Source organism: Lissotriton vulgaris, chromosome 2_1 (assembly GCF_964263255.1).
Source record: "Lissotriton vulgaris chromosome 2_1, aLisVul1.2, whole genome shotgun sequence".
NCBI lineage: Eukaryota > Metazoa > Chordata > Amphibia > Caudata > Salamandridae > Lissotriton > Lissotriton vulgaris.
The window spans coordinates 1668702613-1668721642 of NC_141687.1; the positions used below are offsets into that span (position 1 = coordinate 1668702613).

General features: G+C 45.3%; 1 protein-coding gene across 2 annotated transcripts in view; it reads right to left on the minus strand.

Moving 5' to 3' along the window:
- The window catches only part of PIGV (phosphatidylinositol glycan anchor biosynthesis class V), a 72663-nt gene extending 57815 nt beyond the window's left edge, over window positions 1–14848 (minus strand). Inside the window, exon 1 of one of the 2 annotated variants that reach the window (XM_086957623.1) lies at window positions 14726–14848. The gene's annotated coding sequence lies outside the window, so the exon portion shown is untranslated. Of the gene's footprint in view, window positions 1–14655 lie in introns of both variants that reach the window. The other variant, XM_086957622.1, reaches the window with a different exon arrangement.
- Between the last annotated feature and the right edge of the window lie 4182 nt (window positions 14849–19030).

The window sequence follows — 19030 nt, forward strand, 5'->3', positions numbered from 1 at the left end:
CGTGCAGCAAGATAGCGAGGGGGAGACATAACCTAGGGGAGGGAGACGTACACACACACACACACACACACAGGGTCAGAAGTGGAGCGGAATAGAGGGTCTGATGGAAAACAGGGCAGCAGGAGGGAGATGTGCAAACGGGATCAGAAGTGGAACGAGACAGAGAGGGGTGAAGGAAGCAAGGGCGTAGGGGAGAGCGCTACACATACAGGGGGCTCAGAAGGGGAGCGAGAGAGGCGGGGGAAACCAGGGCAGAGAGAGCAAGAAGCCGACAGGAAGGGCAGATGTGGCTTGCGAGATCGGCGAGGGCACAGAAGGAGAGGCCGCGGCGGGTGACCTTCGCCGCAGTGGCATCGATGCTACCCCTCTGGCAGGTGTGCCCTCATTACCAACCTTCCCTCCAGCTGCCAAGAGCGTTGACGAACGCGATGTTAGCATGTCAGATTTACAACCTAACAGATGGGCAGGGAAGTTTAAAAGGCAGTTTCTATCTGATCTGGTGGGTCACCTTAAACACCGACCGCCTGCGTAAACCGGACTGGTGTTGGTGTAAAGATTTTTCTCCAAGGCGGCCTGAGTTGACTGGACTCTAACTCCGCCTCGCAGCAGCTTCTGATTCACCATCCGCCCCCGAGAACAACCCGGTCTTAACGGGATTACGTTACTCTCGCGTCTCCAGAGTTCCACTTAGAACGGCCGCCCAAAGTCTTTGAATAGCTTGATGGTGTATAAACTATTAACGTAATCCCGTAGACAATAGCGCTGCAGCTGTCGCCGCCTTTCTGTTCATCCAGAGGCTTCGGCTGGTGTGGCGAGGCGCGGGAGCACGCTTCAGAAAGGCTTCACACACCGGGACCGTCGGGCAGCATCTCAGACCGGACCCTGGCCTTCAACCACCCTCTGGCAGACTACAACTCACCGGCTGTTTGAGGAGGCGGCGGCTCCTCTTTGCCGCGGGCAGGGCTGCTGGGCTTCTCCGGTCGGCGGCGGCTGGGGACGGGCTTCTTCTCCTTGCCGAGCAGGAGCACGGGGAGACCTCCCGTCCGCTGGACTTATAGCGAGTTAGGTTCTCACGGCGGCCCCAGAAGTGCGGGTCCAGCAGCGGGTCAGCGAAGCAGGCTCTGTGGTTTCAGCGAAGGCAGCAGGAGAGCCCAATGGTCCCTGAAGAGACGACCTCACAGGGGACGGGTTGGTGCAGGCTAGACTGCGGGGGAAAATGGCGGACTCGAGCTTCCGATATTTTTCGGATTTGGGGGCGTGGTTTTGCTGTCCTGAGTGACGGACTACGTCACGAGCTAAAGAACAGCAAAAATGACGCCCCCAAATCTGAAAAAGACGGAGCCTATTTGGAGTGACGGCTCTCTCCTGCAATGGCTGGCCTCCATTTAGGAAGCCAGCCAATGGAGAACAAGCAAAAAGAGGGAGGGATAAATGCAGCACTCTAAGAATCATTAAATCTCCGACTTCCGGTTTCTGCCTTTACGGCAGAACCGATAGTCCTCGACCTAAAAAGCATGAAAATAAGGAGAGTAACAGACTACATTGCAATTAAGCGATTAAAACAAGATGAACTTTAAATATAAGAGTTTCCAGGTGTCCATGAAACATCCAGGACTGGCAGACCGATTCAATTGGGACACAAAATAGGATCTTCAAACAACCTCTTTGTTTGACTTTATTGATGTAATTCACATGTATTTGATCATATTAATGTAATCTTAATGTATTATGTTTTTGTGGTTAAGAAAATATCTATAGATTAGCCATGTATGTGAATGTTGCACATGTTTTGTTTAATAACTAAACGTGGGTTCACCTGTACTCTGACATAGATAAAAATCAAAACCCGTAATTTATAACATTAACATGATGAACAAAGTCTACATGTTGATTACTTAAATAGTTGTAATTGTATTTGTGGTTAGTAAGGGGCACCTGTATATGGATACTAAAATGCAGAGTAATATTCGAATTACAGTCATACATCAGTTCTCCGTGGGAACATAAATGCCCTATGGAACTAAACAATTGTAGAGCTGGTATCTATGAGCACGCTGCATGGCTCATCTTTCCATGAACATATGTTGTTCAACATTGTCACCGCCGCACAAGTTATTTTGTTGTTCTTCTAGTCCCTTGCACTTTTCTTTTTCTATACCCCTTCGGCTGTGTAGGGGATAGCAACTGAAAAGCTGTCATCATAATAACCTTCAGATCATTACAGTGTCAATATCATCTTATGACAGACTCTTAACAACTTTTCCTCATTGACTACCAGCGTAGTATTCTAGATCATTTGGATATTTAATGACACTTGGACAATGAAGTACAAGATGAGTCCCATGACAATTGTCTTTCCAAATAGCAAAGTAGATGGGGTTGGATATAGAAATGCATGACTGTAAATTCATGGAGTTATTGGCTGACATGTCGTCACTGCTAAGAACCCTCTCATTTTTGGAAGGAATCATTAACGTACAGTCGGACATTTCAAGGAATTATGTTCCCTGCGAGATGGCCAATATAGTCTTGTATTTTAACACACAAAAAGCATGAAATGCCGTCAAAAAATAGGTAAGCCCTCCATTTGTCTTTTCTCTACTACTGACGTGACTTTTCTGTTATTTAAACTTGTTTTTCTTAAGGTCTTACTAATTTAATGTAAATAACTTGTATTGCAAAAAGCTCTACCAATGGACTGCCTGAATGGAAACATTTTAATCCCAGCCAGTACGCTCTGTGCTCAGTACGCTTAAAACATGTCCAGCAAGCGTGCACTGCATTCAAAGCGTGATGACGTTATCACCCCTGTGGCTGCAGAGCTGTGCAAGTGCATGCATCCTGGGTGGTCAGCTCTAGTCGGTATCTATTAGATTTAGAATTATCACAGTTATCCAAATAAAAGATGGAGCGATCAAAGAAACCATAACTGATTTAATGAGCCATTCACTATATCGGCCCTGTGTACTTACTGATACATGGCTTAATCTTTGAGACAAGCTCACACTACTGGCAGGATCAAGAGCTGTACACAATTACCTAAGATGTGGGGTTTATTACTTGGAGCATATCCCAACAAATAGTGCTTGATTCAAAATCAAAGGTGATAAAAATAGGCTTGCTTTTATCATGCCCTCATTTTGTAAAACTTTCAGAAAAGTAATATAAAGTTTGACATATGTAATTACCTTCTAAGCATTAGGTAATTTACTATAAATGTAGGTGTTTCAAGAGTAGAATTTTATAATTAAATTAATGCTTTTATTTAATCAGATTTTCTGGTGTGCTTATTTGCTGGTAAGGCTAAGGTACAGACAGCCACATGAAAAACTCGTCATGTCATGCATACTTTCCAACATATTGTGACCAACAAAGAAATCATTTTTTGTGTCTCAAAATGACTAATGAGCAAGATGATGAGGGCATCATAACGGACGTCACATGATCACTGAGCTTATGACGAGATCACAAGAAATTACATCATGTTACTCAGGAGTGAGCCACCATACTTGAAGTCCCATACATGCTTAGGGCAATAGTGGTAGCAGGTTCCTTTCTATCAGCAGTAATTCTTGTCTATTACAGAGAGACAATAAAAGTTCATTTACAGAGAGAAAATCAGGGGAAGATGGGGACTTGACTGACGTCACAGTCTCATACCGAATTCCTACACGTGTGCAGAACGCTGTTCACTTTGAAGGTGCAGTAGCATCTCATACTGCCTAGGCTTACAGGTGCAGTAGCAGTCTCATTTGGCCTTCATTCAGGAGTGCAGTAGATATCTCATAAGTAGCACCCTTCATAGGTGCAGAATAGTGCCTGCAGAAGATAGGCAAGCACATGGAGGGGAAACTTGTGCCAGACTCTAGAACAAATGATGGGAACAAATAAAAACAATCAGCGGCATCTACAACTACCAGGAAGGGTAACCTGAATCAGAGTCAAAAGACCTGAAACTCAAATGGACAAGAAACCCGCATAGCCTAATAATAAATGACAACCCTGGGATGGAAAAACAGTAGCTGTTTGGTTTGTTGTCCTAATGATACTACATTAGATTGGAGCCGACAGGCAAAAACCTTAGCTAGGTTCCCCATACCATATAGAGCACACGGTTCGACCACCAAACAACAAATTGAGAGTCCTGTACAAAATTAGAAGTTGTGTCAGGAACGGTAGCAGTATATTGAAAATGGATAACAATGCAGAAATACGAACGTTTTTATAAACTAGCGTGTTAGTTACCTACAGGCACCATGGTCTCAGACAAGAGTTTCCAATGGATGGCTAGCAAGATTTTTCACCCCTGTGCTAAAAATGAAAACTAAGGGTCATGCATCTGGGGTCAATCGATCTACTTCTCAAATAAGCTTAAACTAGCAACCACAGTCATAGAACTTAATTCAACTGATACCTTGGCCTTGTGCGATATAGATTTTTGGCCTGTTACTGCCCAGGTCAAACAGGATTACTTTAGAAGCCATCCCAGAGCCATTGGATGATCATCCAACTACCTTAGAAGTCATTTACACGTCATCAGACATCATCAAGCTCTTGAAGTCATCAGCAAGCTGCAGAAGCTCAGCCTGATGATTTGAGGATGACTTGAAAATGAGTATCTGATGACTTTAGTAGGTGTCATTATTCGTGATTGTTAGACCTGTCTGCTTTTTGAGTAGTCCCTCCTATTACATATTAATTATTTATTTTGCCCCTTCTTGCTCCTCATAACCCTTCATTCTTTTTATGTCCACTAGATTTTTGAGGTGTTGACCTAGGGGGCTAGATGCTCTTTCTGTCCTCATAGTCCTTTTCCCTGAGGCCTAGGACCCTTCCCTGACTAAAAACCGTCAAGAACCACAAAATGGTGGACAGTAACTGCCATAACTGCCACCTTTGAGGAAAGATCCATAGGCTAGAATAGGGACCTTCCAGAACCTTCTGGACTTTGCTGGACCTCTGGAGGGGAACCTATATAAGGCGGAATGCGAGGCAGCCATTTTGTTGTTGACCAGTGAGTGCTAGAGAGTGGAACTGGTGAGGAGGTAGGCGACTCTGAGGAGGAGGACAGCGCTTTACCAGGAGTGGGATTGACCTGTGGGCCGGCTGACCTCCCGTACTGACCTGTTCCCACTGGTGTTGACCAAACCCTGCCAGGGTAGTGCATTCCTAAAATCCTTGAACGACCTCCCCAAGACATTCCAAGGGCTCTGAGGTCTCTGAGAAGAGTTGCGTTTGGAAGAGGGAAGAAGTCTGACCCTGAAGGGTCATTCTTATAAACTGTGGCGCTGAGTTCTTTTCCCATTAGGCATTTAAGGAGCTAGCGCTTCCTTCATCAAGGACTCACCGTGCGTGGGACTGGTGTGTCCAGCTGACAACTCTGCGTGGGGTGAGGGCGCCCTACCCGGCGCAGACTTCCTCTGCGAGTTGGCGGAGTGCTGGGTGGCATTCGAGGAGGTGGAGCAGCGACGGAGGAGGCTGGTCGAGAGAGGCGGGGCCCCGGCGTGAGGAGACAGCGAAGAGGGGGCGGCCGGGCGAGTACGCCACAAGAAGTGCAGCAACGTCGTCTACTGCGCAAGCCCAAGAGCCTGTGAGGAAACGCCAGGAGTAGTGCTGCAGCGTCGACGTCTGCGCAGACTCAGAGGTGCCGGTCACTGAGGAGTGCACCGGGCAGCGAAGTCTGCTTCCGTCGATCCTTCTGAGGGAGAAGCGTCTCAACCAGGGACAGAGGCACCAAGGACCCAGAGTGACAGTAGGCGCCATTGTGTCCCCAGATACCGGCGTCATTTGGAACTTAACCGGCCATCTTATTCTAATACAAGTAAGCCGGGGCCGCATAACTGGAGGGAGGTGGGGATCGTCATGGGGAGTGTGACGAAACAACTAAGGAGTCTGTAAATTACTCCCCAGGTCGTGAACTGGCTCCCGAGTAAGGGTATAGAGGCAAAAACATTACCCTTTGTGACCGGATTTTCCCCGCTCAAACGAGGCTAAACACTGTTGTTCTGCCAATACAGGAGACCCGGAAAAGGGGCCGAACTGGGGTTAAGAAAGGGTGTAGGAGCTGCATCTGTCCTAGAAGTACAACGCTCGTTGAAAGGGCCCACATAGCCTAAAGTGGGTCCAGGGGCAAGTTAATGTAGCCCTGAATCAGAAAAAGTAACTACCTGTTTATCCCCTTTTAGGCTCCAAGTATTACAACAAGTCATTGGGTGACATTACCGAAGCTGGGCTGTAAACCTGTACAACTTGTATGAAATACCCATGAAACCGTGGTGGTAAAGTTTAGCTTCTTTGTATTGCAAGAGAGTTTGTCAACTGCAGAAACTTGATCTAGAATTGTAGTGTGAGGAACGCTTATTTATATTACAGGGTCATCTCCCAGAAACTTTGGATGGGGAAGAAAGGTTGTTAATATCATACAGAATGTGACGTAAAGTAATAATGACATGTGAGAATATTTGATGTATTGAAACCTGATAATAAGCCGTAAATTCAACAAAGAGTTTTTATAAAGCAGACCGTATTCTTCTAAATTTGGTGTAGTGTCCTTATTTTTAAGTGGATGGATGTTATGTTGCTGAAGGGTACGACACAAACTTAACACATGTTCCTTGGAGTTAGGCCTTCCCACTTAGTGCCAAGCTACCTTATGTGACTTGGAGGTCCCAGGTCCAACAGTGATGATATAAGGATGACTTGAAAAGGAGTACCTGATGATTTTGGTAGGTGTTATTATTCGTGATGATTTAAGGTTGACTTGAAAATTAGTATCTGCTGACTTCAGAAGGTGTCATTATTCCTGATGATCTGAGGATGACTTGTAAATGACTCTCCGATAACTTTACAAGATGACATTGTTCAGACCCCCCCAGAATATAGCGGCATGGATTAGCAAATTTAGCGGCACAAAAATGGAAATTTTGCGGCACAAATACGGAAATTTAGCAGCAATTTTGCGTCATTTTATTTGGCCATTTTTCCTACAACAAACACAGATTGATATCTTAGTTTTTTGAGTTATTTAACAACATGAAGCTATGTATATTTGGTTTATTCACAATGTAGACACTTTGGCTTCAAGGCTACATATAGGACATAAACATGTTAATGAATAAATTCCCCAAAAGCAATGCCCCCCAAGGCCCGCCACACACTGGAAACGCAGCAGGCCAACCAAGAAACATTTGTAAAAAAAAATATGGCAGCCGGGGCCTTCCGCGTGCCCAGTGTGCGGTGGGCCCCAAAACAGTGGCCCCAGGGCCCGCGCACACTGGGCACGCGGCGGGCACCAAACACAGAAGCAGCAGCTTACCTGGGCCGGCGAAGATCCGAAATCAGACGATGCTCCACAGCAGCCAGGTGAGTCCCCTCAGCCTTAGAATGTAAAAAAGAACAGCACAGCAGGGCGGTGAGGAGTGTAAATAAACACCACCTCACCTGCCTGCTGTGAGGACCCCCCTTCTGTTGGCTCCGTAGCGAGAATGTATTCAGGGTAGCCTCATTTTGTGTGTGCATAGCTGGCTCACTCTGAACACCCCATAGCCTCTAGTTCCCTCCTCTAGAAAGATCTAGGGTTTTGTGTGTAGATTTAATGTAAATAGAACTACAGTTGTCATCTTGGATATGACATCTTTCATACATTATGGTGTGGTTTTCCGTTCTAACTCTAAGCAAAATACATGATGCAACTTAAGGCCCTCTTGGCTAATTACTGCACCACTATCAGCGACAACACAAATGCTACCTGCATCCTAGAGGGCAGGAGGAATATGTGGGTGGCAGCAGCCTAAGACTAACTACTTTGCCTCTTGCTTGCCCCTCTTAGATGCAGACTCCTAGTAATTGGGCATAATGCAGTAACTCACAATGCCACACACCACTAGCAGCAATAAATATCCTTATTTCAAAAAAATACAGAATCAGCTCAGAATTTTTAGACTAGACTTTTCAGTCCAGCTACCCCGGACCCAGATCCACAGATGAGTTAGCACAGTAGTAAAGCAAATATATTGACACTGTATAGGTGAAGTGCAAAATCAAAAAGTAGGCCAAAATGAGAAAAAATAAGTTTTTCTTATTCAAACTCGAATGGTGTGCACAGATATGAGTGCAACACTGAAAATGGGTGAGCCATCCTAAGCAGACTAAAAGGGCTGAGAGGAGAGATACCTTAGGGTGTATTTAGGGTTTGAAATGCGACTGATTAATCCTCCCTTGCCACTCCAACACTTGCTTCTGAGAGAGTTGAACAATAACTAGTAGTTAAACTCAATGCAACATTTTCTTATTTCCTTCCCATTGATTTGTGTGAGCTAGGACAAAATAAGGTGTGACCCAGCAGATTACCTTTTCTTTTGATTTGGCTTTTGAAAGTATTTATGAAAGCGGTATTGTGCCCATCTGTTCCCTGAACGATTTAGGCGTGGACTTGGATTATCTTTCTTTTTTAGATAAAATTCTGTTTACTCGTCTATAAATGAGGCATTCTGTATTTGTGGGGGGGGGGATAAACTGTTACCTTCCCCTGAGGATTCTGTATCCCGGGCCTCCTTGAGGCTAGAGAATTGGCCCTCGAGAACTCCCTCATTACCTATTGTCTCAATGCAGAGGAAGGGCAGCTTTTGATAACCAGTTTGCAGCTTTCAGCGGGCTTAACTATTAGTCGTGTATCTTAGCCACTCCCTATTTACTTTCAAAACACTTAATAAAAATAATAGAAGATTAGGTATAAAATAAATTGTGCTTCTGGTATACCACCGTCTGTACTTTCCACACTCTGCGGCGCTCTGCTTTTTCCGGCATATTTCATGATGATGCAACCATTTGCATTTGTGACTTGAATTACCACACACACGTGCCGCTGAAAGAAATGTATGTCTGTGCTTAGCTGACTCGGTCCCCGTGCAAATCTGCCTCTGGAAAAGCAGTGCTAGTGAAAGGCAGCTTGGTGCACGTTAGAGTAGTGATCCTTGCTCCTACCCTCGTACTCGCGTCTCGTGGTTATCAAAATTAGAAACAAATTCCTCTTGTCGTACTAGTCTTTGGGACTGTAAATGTTAAATTTAAATGGCAGACTTTCTTTTTGTCGGGCAGGGTAGAGGCAAAGAACGTACATTGATAGCAATGTATTTGCAGACAGGGACATCGATAATGCGCTACGGTGAAAATGAGGAGGGTGGAGGCATTCATCTAAAAACCGAATTTATGGACCAGTCAGAGAGGGGTACCTTTAACAGACCCCCCAGGATAAAGCGGCTTTTGTAAAAATGCCGCGATTTCTACAAAATTGCCGATTTCGCAGGCACTTTTGTAAAAATCGCAGCATTTTTACAAAAGTGCCGATTTCGCGGCAAACCGCAAAATCCTGGAATCCTGGAGGGTCTGATTGTTCCTGATGACTTTGGGGTGATTTGAAAATAAGCATCTGAATACTTCAAAGGTACTATTGTGTTTTCAATAAGCTGTTTTTGCGTCTGGTGATTTTAACAGGAATTGCTTGTCTATTTAAAGAGCACGTCCACACTTTGGTTTCAGTTTTCCAGAAAAATGCAAACTGTTGGATAATTGCACAATGAATTGCAGATAAACGTCTGACCTCCTGCTGCTGGGAGCCCCAAAACCTAAACACACCCTGAACCCCCAAATTAACCCTTGCACCCCAAAACCCAAACACACCCTGAACCCCAATATTAACCCTTGCGCCCCCAAACCCAAACACACCCTAAACCCTAAAATAAACCCTGGCACCCCAAAACCCAAACACACCCTGAACCCCCAAATTAACCCTTGCACCCCAAAACCCAAACACACCCTGAACCCCAATATTAACCCTTGCACCCCAAAACCCAAACTCACCCTAAACCCTAAAATTAACCCCGGCACCCCAAAACCCTAACACACCCTGAACCCCCAAACTAACCCTGGCACCCCAAAACCCAAACACACCCTAAACCCTAAAATTAACCCCGGCACCCCAAAACCCAAACACACACTGAACCCCCAAATTAACCCTTGCACCCCAAAACCTAAACACACCCTGAACTCCCAAATTAACCCTTGCACCTGAAACCCAAACACACCCTAAACCCTAAAATTAACCCAGGCACTCCAAAAACCAAACACACCCTGAACCCCAATATGAACCCTTGCACCCCAAAACCCAAACACACCCTAAACCCTAAAATTAACCCTGGCACCCCAAAACCCAAACCCACTCTGAACCCCCAAATTAACCCTCGCACCCCACAACCCAAACACACCCTGATCCCCAATATAAAATCAACCCTGGCACCCCAAAACCCAAACACACCCTGAACCCCAAATTAACCCTTGCACCCCAAACCCACCCTAAAATTAACCCTAGCACCCCAAAACCCAAACATACCCTGAACCCCCAAATTAACCCTTGCACCCCAAACCCAAACACATCCTAAACCCTAAAATTAACCCTGGCACCCCAAAACACAAACACACCCTGAACCCCCAAATTAACCCTTGCACACCAAACCCAAACACACCCTAAACCCAAATATTAACCCTTGTACCCTAAAACCCAAACACACCCTAAACCCTAAAACTAACCCTGGCACCCCAAAACCCAAACACACCTGAACCCTAAAATTAACCCTGGCACCCCAAAACACAAACACACCCTGAACCCCCAAATTAACCCTTGCACACCAAACCCAAAAACACCCTAAACCCTAATATTAACCCTTGTACCCTAAAACCCAAACACACCCTAAACCCTAAAACTAACCCTGGCACCCCAAAACCCAAACACACCTGAACCCCCAAATTAACCCTTGCACCCCAAAACCCAAACACACCCTGAACCTCCAAATTAACAATTGCACACCAAACACAAACACATCCTAAACCTTAATATTAACCCTTGTACCCTAAAACTCAAACACACCCTAAACCCTAAAATTAACCCTCGCACCCCAAACCCAAACATGCTCTAAACCAGAGGTCTTCAAACTTTTTGATGCCGAGACCCCCTTGTAAAACCTTTTTAGGCGTAAGGACCCCCTTCCGACAAAAGTTTCCAGAAACTGGTACTCCTCATCATCAACTTTTGACAACCATAAATGCGCCCTTTCATCCATCCATTCACCCATCATTCATCCACCCATCTTTTTAGACATCCATCCATCCATCATTCATCCATCTACCCTTTCATCCATCCATCCGTCCATCCTTCTTCCGTCCACCCTTTCATTCTTCCATCCATACATCTATCCTTCACCAATCTATCCTTCATCCATCCACCCTTTCATCCTTCCATCCATACATCCATCATTCATCCATCCACCCTTTCATCCATCCATTCACCCTTCATTCATCCACCCATCTTTTTACACATCCATCCATCATTCATCCACCCTTTCATCCTTCCATCCATCATCTATCCTTCACCAATCTATCCTTCATCCATCCACCCTTTCATCCATCCATTCACCCTTCATTCATCCACCCATCTTTTTACACATCCATCCATCCATCATTCATCCATCCACCCCTTCATCCATCACTCCTTCATCCGTCCACCCTTTCATTCTTCCATCCATCATCTATCCTTCACCAATCTATCCTTCATCCATCCACCCTTTCATCCTTCCATCCATACATCCTTCTTCCGTCCACCCTTTCATTCTTCCATCCATACATCTATCCTTCACCAATCTATCCTTCATCCATCCACCCTTTCATCCTTCCATCCATACTAAGCATGGGCGAATTTTGCGAATCTCGCGTTCGCGAATTTTGCGGATTTGCGAACTCGCAATCCGCAAAATCCGCGAATTCTCGCGAATTTTTTTTTTGTGTTTGCGCGGGTTTCTGCCAGTTCGCGAGGGTTTTTTACAATGTCGCAAATTGCGAACTTACCTGTCGGGTCGCAAGTTTCGCGAACTTGTTGTTTCTACGTGTCCAGCCTGTTTGGGACACTCTTCTTCATCACTGCCACTCTCTGTCACCACTGCCACTCTCTGACTACTCATGCCACCCTCTGGCCCACCCATGCCACCCTCTGTTTCATCACAGCACCCTCTGGTTGTCCAGTCAGTGTACATTATTGTGGCAACGCAAGCACACCTTCCCTGCCTCAAGTGACCTGAATTAATTTGGGGCTGATTAATGTGTCACAGAATATTTTTTTAGCTGGCACCTGCTTCCTTAGTGCTTCCTGATTAGTGATCTTTTGCACTTGCTAAGTGCTTTCATTGTTGCAAAATTAGTTACAACACCTGCCCTGCCCCAACTGACAATAATGCATTAGGGGCTGATTAATGGATTTGAACTTCCAGCCTGGCTCCTGCTTGTCTCCCTTAGCTGTAATTCAGGACCTTTGTGGCATATGTGTAACTATTCTGAGGTTCAGAGCAGGGTCACATAATAGTTTCAACTGGCAACTGAACTCTGGAGGGGCCCCTCAGGAAGCACTACAGGAAATGGCTACTAATGATGAGCCTGAACTTTTGAACCTGGTAAGTAGTTACTTTCAGTTTTGCTAAGATCGTATTTCTGCAATTTTGCACTTATTCGCGGGGCGCGAACTCACGCGAACAGTGCGAACAGTGCGAGCAAAATCCGCTGCTCGCGGATTTGCGGATTTTGCGGGAGATTCGCGAATCTCGCGGATTGCGAATTTACCGAAAATCCGCAAAATCCGCGAGCGAAACGGATTTTCCGCCCATGCTTAATCCATACATCCATCCATCCACCCTTTCATCCATCCATTCACCCTTCATTCATCCACCCACCTTTTCACACATCCATCCATCCTTCAGCCTTACATCCATCCATCCACCCAGCATTCATCCAACTACCTTTTCACACATCCATCCATCCTTCAGCCTTTCATCCATCCACATCCATCCATCCTTCAGCCTTACATCCATCCATCCTTCAGCCTTACATCCATCCATCCACCCATCATTCATCCACCCACCTTTTCTGTGCCTCTCTCATGGGGGGGGGCAGGGGGATCAGAATCTCTCTGCGTCGTCGTCCTTCTTCTTTCCCGCTCACAGAAGGGCATCTCTGTGCCTCCCTACTGGGGGCGGGGGATGTGTCATGGGACCCACAGCTCCAGGTGTGCAACATCCATTGAACTCAAAGGGCTAAACTACAGCCACTCCCCCAGCCCCCCCCAGCTCCCCCCAGCTCGTGTATGTGAGCCAGGCTGAAACAGCTTCAGGGACACACACACACAGTCACACCCAAGTACTTGAAAGGTCTTTAAAAGACCTTTTACTTGTTAATGAGGCGTTGATGTTTTTCACACCTCGGTGTGAATTAGGCCTCCGCCGTGAGCACCCTCGATCAGCCCAATGCCAGGAACTGCACTCTGCAGAATCTGCGACCCCCTTCCCAGGACTCCACTACCCCCCTGGGGGTCGGGCCCCACAGATTGAAGACTGCTGCTCTAAACCCTTAAATTACACCTGGCCCCCAAAACACAAACCCACCCTCAACCCTAAAATGACCATGTACGCCCTAAAATCCAAAAGCCCTACAAACCCCCAAACTGTTTATGAATGCGGAATGCCGGGAGGCGTGCTGTGATTGCAAATGATACTTTCTGTACCCCCAGGCTGCACTTCCTTCATAGAGTATTTCCATAAACACATAGTTTAGTGGAATCCGATTGTTAGACTCATTAAACAACTGCGGACAGACCGGTGTTCTATCGAGCGCTGTATCCCAATCGAGCTCTGTCCCCTACTACGTCATCAGGGTACAGATTTCTACAGCTTCGGTCTATCTGCCGTCGCTCCCCCATCGAGTTTTGTACCCCCCTAGATTAGGGCTTGCGATTTATATTATGCAGGATACATGACTTGTTTTTCGAAATGGAGTTAACCCTTCGCGAATCTTTACAAGTAAAGGATTAGTAACTGATTTTGCTCCATCGTTGCATTACTACAGCCCTTTGCAACTCGCAAATATTAAGGGGCACGATTTTAAGGGTTGCAAAAGCCCTTTTGCGTGTTAGAATGCGATCCCCGACCCGCTTATGTACATTAGGAAAAAGTGCTTTGCTGTCTTAAACCAGTGTTTTGTGAAAACTGCCTTGTACATAGGATCCTTTCGTATTGCTAAGTATGTTGTCCTTGGTGATGTAAACCTCGCATCTCAGCTGAAATAAACACAACCCACAGCTCGATGCTTTTCGTATTTTGTATAAGCCACAAATGTGTGCACGGGTGTTTGGTGCTACATTTTACGTCTCCTCATTTTTTTTCTCTAACATTTCAAAGGAAAGGCGTCTCCTCCTTGAGCTTTCCATCGGGCACGAGGCGGGCTCCGCAGAACAGCGGAGAAGCTGCACCCGCAGCGCACAATGCCAGGGCATGTTTGAATAGAGCATGCGCAAATGCAAAACGTTAGGGGGTACACGGAATGATGGTGGGCGTGGTGCGACGTCATGTTCCGTAATGGGCGCATGCGCAAAAGGGGTGGGGGGTTACAGTGCTCGACAGGGTACAGTGCTCTATAGCACACCTGTTCATGGCCCGAGGAATAGGTCTTGTAAAGGAAAACAAGCTTTGTCGTCATGGTGACTGCCGAATTAACTCCATCACAATACTAAAATACATTTTTAAAAAGCACAGCTGCCTCGAACACAATGCCAAAATCACCTACTGTAAACCATCAGTCTGCCGGCTGGCTGGGACTCGAACCACAGGTCTTTAATGGAAAGCAGCTCTCTCACCTTTGCCTATATCTGAAGCCGTAGGATTCCTCTTGCAAAAGTCTACGCACATCCGGGAGCGCCGAAAGTGACATCATTGTTCTGCGGCAAGAACGAAGACCGCCGTGAGTGCAATGGCCATGAAATTGGCATCGGTCTCTATTTTTCAAACTCCACTTCCTTCATCGATTCCAGCGTATACTCAGGTAAGTGCTGCAGCTGATACCAGGGGGTAGATGTTAGTCCATCGGGCAAGCTCCACGCTATATCTGCACGCGCCCATCCTGGGTCAGAGCACCCATTCATAGCGCTGCCTTTCTTAAAAGAGCAGCATCGATCCTCCGCTCTCGGTCCCAGCTGCTCAATTTCCGTCCCAGACCAGCTTCCTCATTTTTCGTAAAGCACCAGTTTTCAATAAGGGGCCAAATTCAGACGCAGCTCCCTGCATGTGTGCGCTTCGTACGTGTTATAATGAATGCCGGCGTTGCAATGTGTGTGCATTATGTGTGTTTGATGTTTGTCTGCATCAGCCTGCCTGCTTGTTTAATATGATCCTTTTGTGTTTGAGCATGTGTATGTGTGACGTAGTGCGCGCCTGTGTAAGTTGTGGAAAATTGCAAAAAGCCTAAAAAATGTGTGTTTACAGCAAGTTCTTCACTGTAAGGAAAAATAAATTACTGCCCGAGTATTGTAGGTCCCATGTTGGTTCCAAGTGCACCTGCGTGTATTCAAGATTCTCGACCAAATGGAACAGTTTTCGATCTACTGAAAAGTTGTCAATCAAAGAAGGCTAAACACATTTATTTATGTGAATACTGTATATTGTTGAGCATTACTTGTGTCCTTGCAACTTGTAGTGAGCTTTCATTACTAAATGAATGTGTGCTCTAGTGTTGAATCCTGGTCACGTTCCCCAAGCTGTGTAGTGTGCAGAGCAGCACATCTTCTAAAACACTTGCAGTTTTCATGGATGCGTTTCAAAGCATAAGGATAAATGCTTCAAATAACTTAGCCGTTGTAATGCTGGTTCCTTATTTTGTTTGCTATTTCTGCAATTGAAAAGGCTGGTTGCTGTGGCGATTGAGGTTTACACCCTATTTAGGAAACTTAGTCAGACACATTTCAACATCTTGCAATATCTACTTTCGCAAAACTGGCTACCATTCTGTTTTCGTTCCATGTGCATGCAATGTTTTTAACTCGTTTGTATATATTATTGAGACAGGGCCAATTACCTATTCCCTGTTTGCGCTAATTTACCTTGATCGCTAAGATCTCTGTTAAAATTAAGCCGATCTTGTTACATCTGGCACTATCGATCCCAGCCATATGTTATCCAGTTACAACCTGACCTTTTGCTAAAGTATTGAGGCAGAGGGATCGAGCCCTGAGATAAATCGCATTATTATTTCCTATTAATTCCAGCCCATTGGGTTTCAATCATGGCCAAGCGGCACTCGGCCCCAGGAGCCTGCGTGTTCTGGTGGCGGTGTTTACACAGCGGCTGAGACGCGGTAAATCATCTACCTGCCTTAATGGAGGAATATGTATTACCTCGAGCTGGGCTCTCGACAGGAGCTGCGCATTCGATACAGAACCCCTATCAGCAGCGGGAGCGGCTTTTTATCGGAGGCGAATTCGTCCCGTTCAAACTGACCGCCACAGTTTACCCAGCCATAGTGCTCAAGGAGAGGACTATTCGCAGCCTCTCCAATATCAGGCCGTTTATTTACAAGAAGGAAGAGTAGTTAGTTTTCCAGCTTCCTCTCAACTAAATTGTGTGAGATTTTCGGCTTATTTCCCACAAGAAGGAAAGGTATCTTCACTGCTCCACCTTATTTAAACTCTGGGAGATCTTCAGCGAGTTCCTGCATTAGCAGGAGAAGACTTTGACCAACGCTGCTACACAAGTCCATAAGATAGACCACTGGTGAACGCGATTATCAAGAAATCCGTCCCCTTACATGGTGTAGACCAGAAACTGGATCCTTCCTCGGGACCCACGATTTGTCGATACCCCATTTACAAGCAGAGAGCCGTAGTCCCCGGTACAATACCCTAAGGGGAAATTATACAGACCCTTCATAACGACAGACTACGAAGAAAAAGTCTTGATAAAGGTGGACCCCATTTGTACTGAACCACCGAAACACGTCGGCGCTTTTTACTATTGTACAATTTAAGTCTCTATCACCCATGTTTATACACAAGATTAATAGTGGTAAAACATAGGTGCCATCATCTGGCAGCCCTAAATATACTAACTGTATTTTACAAATATTTTTGTCTCTTTTCAATTGTGCAGGCCATAATTGATCATGTTATCATTTGTCTGTTGTCTTAATCATTTGATTAGGGAACCATGTTATGTTTAGGCATGTAATTAATTGTTTTTAACCTTTTGACGCATAATAAATACGTTGTAACCTATATATTTTTGTGAATGCAATAGTTTGTGAATTTTGAGGCTATGTTTTAGCTTTAGCTTTATGTTGTATCAACCTCAAGGGAATTTTTCCTTTTTTCTAGCATTTCCAACCAAGCATCGTGGCCCAAGGTGTCTCTTTACTTTTTTTTCTCTCTCTCTCTCTCTCTCTCTCTCTCTCTCTCTCTCTCTCTCTCTCTCTCTCTCTCTCTCTCTCTCTCTCTCTCTCTCTCTCTCTCTCTCTCTCTCTCTCTCTCTCTCTCTCTCTCTCTCTCTCTCTCTCTCTCTCTCTCTCTCTCTCTCTCTTTCTCTCTTTTTCTCTCTCTTTTTCTCCCTCTCTTTTTCTCTCTTTCTCTTTTTCTTTCTCTCTTTTTCTTTCTCTCTCTCTCTCTCTCTCTCTCTCTCTCTCTCTCTCTCTTTTTCTCTCTCTTCATCTTTTGTGTGTAGACTCCTAAGAGGTATTCGCCTTATATTACCCCCAGAACCGCGCTACTCAGTCCTTTTGGGTGTCGATGTCGTTCTGAATCTCTTTCTGTCATGGCAACCTAACAAGTACCTTTCTTTAAAAGAGCTGTCAGCTAAGTTGGCCATGCTTTTTGAGTTTTGTGTCTTGCCATAGGGTTTCAGATGTATGAGCTTTAGACATTTCTGCGCAGAAAATTTCCCCGGAGGGGGTTACCTTCACAGTGAGATGTAGCACAAAATCTGCGTCGAGGATAATTTCGTACCCAGCATTTGTAGACGCTCCCAAGCTGTGCGTTGTTCAATGCCTAAAGGTATACGAAGACATGACGTCGGAGTTTCATCCTCCGGGCGAACAACAGTTACTCATTGCCTTACGAAAGTCACACAAGGCAGTCTCCTCCCCCACCATAGCCAGGTGGGTGCGATGGGTCATGCAAGAGGCAGTTATCAACACTAAACTGTTTGGAGCTCGCTCTGTCAGAGGAGACATGGCTTCTAAGGCTTTTTCTTTGGGAGCTCGCTTGGAGGACTTGATGCGCGCTGCAGATTGGTCCTCGGATTCCACCTTTTTAAGAGGTTTATTTTAAACCAGTTGTGGATGTTTCACATTTAGTGGTAAGTAAGCTTTGAACTGGCATAATCTGAAGCCTCCGGTCCTGACATAGAATCGAAATTTGCCTAGCTTAGTAACCGCAAGTTTCAATTATATTAAGGACACTGAGGCGAGGATTATCCCTCCCAGGTCACCTTCGAGTGCGATCACGCCCTTATTGCAGTTAGTAGTCCGGTTTTGCTTTCCTGTGAATTGTGCATTTCACAAGATGATGTAATGTTTGCCATTGGGTTATTTAAACGTGTAGTTTTATCTTACAACTCTTATGCTGTTGTGTTTCTTCCGTTAGGAAATGAAGGTTCGAAACAGGACCAGTAGGATGTTGGCGTAACTCGTGCGAAGAAAGAGAAAGATGGCACAAGATGGACGCCCTATCTAGCTGTCATGGACACTATCAAAGGACTAATGTTGTGCACTACCCTAATGGACTGATGGGATTTGTAGTTGGATTATTCGGAAATTGTATATTTTTTCCTTGTTTAATGCTCTTTTCCCTTTGTTCTGGGATATAAGCATTTGTTTGAGCTTTTCTATGCTGCTGTGAATTTTGTTCTGAAATAAAGAGTAGAGAAAGAAAAGCATAATCCTCACCTCCGTGTCCTTAATAGAATTGAAACTAACCGTTACTAAGCTAGGCAAATTTCGATTCATGAACATAAACTGTACTGTGGTGACAATGCAAGCATAAAATTTGGATAGCATAATTCGGTTTTTCAGTCACTGAAAGAATTCAGTAAGGATTTTCTTGTAGCAAACTGTCCTGCCCATATCTTCCACAATTGTACTGAGCAGACCTTTGATGCCATTACCGTTGATGTTACAG